Raw genomic sequence first — 6,000 nt, 5'->3', positions numbered from 1 at the left:
AAACAACGCACACATGTAGATTACAGAGGTACAGATAGGACAAAAGTTCTAGATCTATGGAAGAGACTAAAAATTTCAGAAGTGCAGATAATTTGACTTGCTTTGACTATAGAAGAAGGATCTCATAAAGTGAGGCTTGTGACTTGGTCTTGGAGTCACACAAAGGTCTAGGGTCTTGGTCTTGGTATTTGTCAATTGGAATCTCTATAAGAAGAAGAATTTGCTTGGGTTTTCCTCTCAAGAAGGAGAGTTTTTGGCCCTTATTGATAGCCTATATTCTGTGTCTCTTGACTCTTTATGGTTTGTGCATAGGTAGTTGTTTGATGAAAAATAACACCAATAACATAAGAAAAGGAATATCCTAATGTAATAAAGTAAAAATAATTCACAAGCAATTATTTAAAGAAGAGAAATCACCTAATATCTATGCCTTAGATTTCTCAACAAACTATACTTAGCAAGTTTGACACTGAGATAAAGTATATCAAGGGCAAGGAAAACATGGTTATTCATGCACTTAGTAGAAGGAATCAAGTAAATAATGTAGTAGCCATAAGTTCTTATGGAATGGACCTAGGAGAGCAGGTAAAAAATGCAAGGAAACATGATGATAAATATCAACAAATAAGGGAAAAGCTACAACAAGAGGGTGAGGATTGAAAGGATGAAGAATATAAGCTTTCATAGGATGGTCTAGTTAGATTCAAGAACATAATCTATGTACCAAAGAATGTTGAATTGAAGAGGTTCATAATGAGAGAGTTCCATGCTAAACCATATTCTGGCCACCTAGGATACCAAAAGGCCCTCACGACCATCAAGAATTTTTAATATTGGACTAAATTGAAAAATGAATTAGTTGACTTTGTTGCTAAATGCATGGAATGCCAACAAGTGAAGAATGAATGTAAGCACCCAACATGGTGATTGTATCCCATTCCCAATTTTTAATGGAAGTGCGAAGTAATCTCCATGGATTTCATTACCGGTTTTCTAAGAACCTCTAGATAACATTATGTAATAATAGTTATCATCGAAAAGCTAAGAAAGGTTGCTAATTTTTTTGCATTCAAATCCACCAATTCAGCCAGTGAGGTGGCGCAAATATTCATCAAATATATTGTGAGGTTACTGGGGTTCGTAAGAAAATAATTTTAGATAGAGATGTTAAATTCACTTCAAAGTTTTGGACGCAGCTATTTGTAGGCTTGGGGGCTAAAATGGCATTCAGTACAACTTATCATCCATAAACGAATGGACAAACAAAGAGGACAAATAGAATCCTTGAAGGCCTGTTGAGGATGTATGTAACACACTAGCCAAAGAAGTGGGAAGGGTACCCTCCAATTATAGAATTTTCATATAGAAATGGGCACCAAGAATCTCTAAAGATGAGCCTATTTCAGATAGAGATGCTAAGTTCACTTCAAATATTTGGAAGGAGCTATTTGTAGGCTTGGTTATGCAGGAGCATTCACCCAAGAGGAAATCATTGTAATTAAGTAGACATAGGGGGGTCATGTATTTTTAGGAAGTTGGATTCCTAAGTGATAAATTAATGTAATATTAGGCTTTTGAGAATAGAATAGGAATTAATTAGATATTGGAAGAAATTGTAAGTGCTCTCAAATAAATGAGAACATGAGTGGGAATAAATGAAAAGAGTCGAAAGTCAATCAGAACTCTTAGAATAGTTCATCATTCGAGGGACGATAGAGAGAGCTTTTAGGAATAAATTGAAGTGAACATAGTGGACATAAGATTTAGGTGTCAGTACAGAGGATTTAGGAGTCAGTTTAGGATTTACCCCAGAATTAGTTCAACAGAACCAAGGCTGGATATATGTAAGCCTATGGGCAGAGTCATAGAGGGGGAGGCCACTGATATTGAAGACAGGCCCATGAGAGACAAAGAGTCTCGACATGTACAAATTGTTCATATTTATATAAACAAGAGTCTATTCTAGATTGTGTGAATGCATGAAATGATCTTGAATGATTGAATTACATATAAGTGGTGAATTTGTAGGTTTTGTAACTATGATTGTAGGTAGAATCCTGGTGAAGAACACGTAGAGAGAGGAGATCGATTCAGAAGAATCGTAATGGACCATCGAGTCCAATTGAAGCAGTAGAGAGGAGCTCTGGGGAGACAACAAAGTTGAGAGTTCGAAGACTTAAGCTCAGTTTAGATGGCGTAGCAGAAACAATGAAGGATCAGAACCTTCAGAAGAAGTGAACCACAAAGAGAATATTGAAGGAAATGGTGGAAAAAACACAAGTGAATAGATAGCGAGGAGTAAAGCATCAGCGCTCAGGATCCATCAAAACTGTGGGATCAACGACCCAGATCTTATCGCATCGACAAAAACCATTGGGATGAGGACTGGAATGGGCCTTTGAATAGAGTGATTATTTATTGCGATTGAGTGACAGCCGTTGGATCTGACGTCAGATCGATGATCCAGATCTGATCGCTCATCGCATATTGGAGAGACCAAGGTCTAAGCGACTGTGGAATAGTTAAGGAGCGATACGTCGATAGCGATTAAGTGCTAATCGGCGATCGGAGATATCGTCTAATCGGAGATTGGGCCTTAATGTAGTGCGCACTATGGAGTGACTAAAGGAAGCGGACCCGACGACAAATATAGTCGCGGTCTTAATGAAATTGAAGTCCATTTTATGAGTTGGGTGGAGTTTTCCTTTGTAAATGAAAAGGGTATGAATTAAGCGCCGATAGTGTATTTCTCGATCCTAAAGGGAAATCACATATCAGAAAGTGGAGGATATATATGTATGCATGACCAAGGAAAGAATGCGAAGGCTGATTGCGATGAGGTTAAACCTCGGGAACTGTGACAAGGCTGTACGGTAGGCGAAAAGGTATGTTGGAAGTTAATTCCTTTGTAATGGTTTATAAAGTGGAAGAGCGCCGATAGAAGGTTTTATACGTTAAAACGTATATAAACAATGTGTTAAGGGGTGATGTAAAGGTTTTGAAGGGTTTTAAGATCCCGATAAGCGAGAATTAGTGAGAGGCTTTAACAAAGGTTTAAACAAAGGTTTTGAGAAGGTAGAAACTCCTGATAAGAGGTTTAGGTAGGGTGATTGAGTTTTGATACAAAGGAACTACTGAAAAAGGGCCTTCACCATTCATGATTTGAAGATTTGACTCCTTTGAGAGTCAATTACCTGGGACAGAGTTATTTAAGCATATTAATGCCTATTGTGGGTATGTGCGGGTCGGATCTTGCACCATTAGTGGTATCAGAGCAGGTTTGAAGTGAGAGTAGGATTGAAATTAGAGTAGATTTGTAATCAGATCAGGGAAGACTTCCTATGAAAGGATATTGCACATAAAAGAAGATAATGTGCATGCATGAATGATAGAGAATACAACAGAAGACTGTAAGGGGAACTTTTGAAGTTTTGGAAGACTGTAACAGTTCCAACAAAGGCTTGGAGTAAATAGGAACATAGGATTACTTGGAGGAAAGAGAAAGCAGGATTACTTAATGCAAGTTCTGAAGGGAAGAGGACTTGGAGACAAAACAGAGGACAATCCATCCAAGGCACAGGTTGTTGGAAATAATACTTGGGGGGGGGGGGTGAATCAGTATTATCAAATCAAACACTTCTTCATTTCCATACTTAGATTCATATACGCTACTTCAGTGAAGGGAACCTGCGTGTACATGCAACTGTGTCTAATGTGACTAGCGTGTATCCAGTAAACTTATGATTCAGTTAGTCCATTAAAATTTGATCTTTAATTAGTGCATCAGAAATTTTATTAACCATATGAATAGTAAACAGGTGTAATAAAATAGATCAAATCATCACACACAAGAAACACACATGAACACCATGATGTAAGGTGGAAACCCAATGTGGGTGAAAACCAGCTGCTGCAAGTCGTCTCTATCTTCTTTTAATAAGAAACATCGTTTTACAATATTTTTGTGCTGGTGCAGTCTTATACCAGTACACAGGCTTCTACTTGCAGAAGGCTACAACCTTCTCTCGTTCTCCAGCTTCTCCTGGAAGGGAGCTACAACCCCCTTAGCTCTTGTACTAGCTGATGTACTAGTACGTAGGTGCCGGCCTACTGAATGCTCCAACCTTCACTCATTTTCCAACTGCTACTGGAAGGGAGCTACCACACCCTTAGCTCTTGTACTAGTTGATGTACTAGTATGTAGGTGCCAACCTATAGAAGGCTACAACCTTCTCTTTCATCCTCCAAGTACCACATTTCATAAATTTTCAAACTGGATCCATGAATAACATAAATCAGACATCAAGTATATCTGCATCAACTAATCTCCTTTGCACCAAACAAACTGAATCAAATAGTCACTTCTCTGAATGTTGTACCTAGAAAACAATAACAGTAACCAGAAACCAATTCTAAACCCAGAGCACTTCAGCAATAACCAGAAGTAGATAAAACATATTTCAAGAGACGTACGCTACTTCAATGTGTACAACCTGCATGCATACGCTTCTGAATTAAGGCGAACCAGCATATACACTGTTTTGATTTACAGAACCAGCGTGTATACATGCCTCTGATGTGTCAAACTTGTGTATAGATCTATAAAAGATAATTCATTCTTTCAAATATTCACACATCAGTTATACCCAGATTATCAGATTTATAGATCTAATCATGCGCCAATTATATTAGATCAAAGATCACCCAATGATACTACTATTCAAGCCTTAAGATCTCGACCCATCAATAGAAATTATCCATCTTTTAGCGCTCAGGTTCCTCCTTGGTTCAGATCCAGCAATGCACCATAACCCAATTCTAGATCCAGCCTTAAGATCTCGACCCATCAATAGAACTTATCCATCTTTTAACGCTCAAGTTCCTCCTTGGTTCAGATCCAACAATGCACCAAAACCCAATTCTATATCTTGCTCTTCATAAGATATTCAATACTTGAGTCAATACCTTTGCCAAATGATCTCCTCCATTTTATAGTCTAAGGCCTTACTCAAACCATAGACAACCAATACTAGGAACCCAATACCTGGGTTCAATACTTCAGACGCAATACCAAGGTCCAAAACCATAGGTCCAAATACTATGGACCCAAAAATAAGATTTCCCGTATGTACGCGCTTTTCTGTGCATGAAAGTGCATGCATACGCATACGCGACTTTTGATCATCAATTCGATAGAATTCTATCTTTCATGCTTCTCTATGATGATTTCACAAGCATTTGCTTTCAATGCTTATATGATGCCATGATGCATCCTATCAGGCTCCTTAGTGACTCATATCAGAAAACTTGAAAAGAACTAGGTGAGAAAGACTATCTCAATCATAGTAGAGATCTTTCACTTCCTCTTTCTTGGATTTCTTCTTTTAAGCTTCCTCCACTTCTTCGGTGATATGGGCTTCTCGCGTGTATACATGCCTTTGTATATAGTGAGCCTACGTGTATAACCTGCGTGTATACACTACTTGGTATATATCGAACCTACATATATACACGACTTGGTATATAGTGAACCTGCGTGTGTACACGACTTGGTATATGGTGAACCTGCGTACATACTTTTCTTTCTTCATTCTTTGTAGTTTGATCATCAATTCTTTGCCACTGACCTGCTGCACTATGATCTGTCATCTATGTGAGTTGCCATGAAGGACAACACTTGTATCATAATGCCAACAATCTCCCCCATTGAACTTGATGGCAAAGCTAACTTGTCATACTGAGAACTATCATCTTAATGAGTTGTTATTTTTCATTACATCTGAACTGATTCCTTTGGGTTTTCCTGCATCCCATGTGTTCTGTCACATCTGATCTCTCTTCTGTAGATTCATCTAGTTATGTATAAGTGAGATGTTCTGCTACAAGTGGGTTGCCATCAAGTACAACACATGCATCATAATGCCAACAATCTCCCCTTTTGGACTTTATGGAAACAACCATACCAAGTCACTCTCCCCCTTTGACATCAAGGGCAAAGGG

This window comes from Pinus tabuliformis, chromosome 4_1 (assembly GCF_031772625.1).
Source record: "Pinus tabuliformis cultivar Carrire ecotype Pingquan chromosome 4_1, CPIR1, whole genome shotgun sequence".
Lineage (NCBI taxonomy): Eukaryota > Viridiplantae > Streptophyta > Pinopsida > Pinales > Pinaceae > Pinus > Pinus tabuliformis.
Note: the sequence above shows the minus strand (reverse complement) of the source record.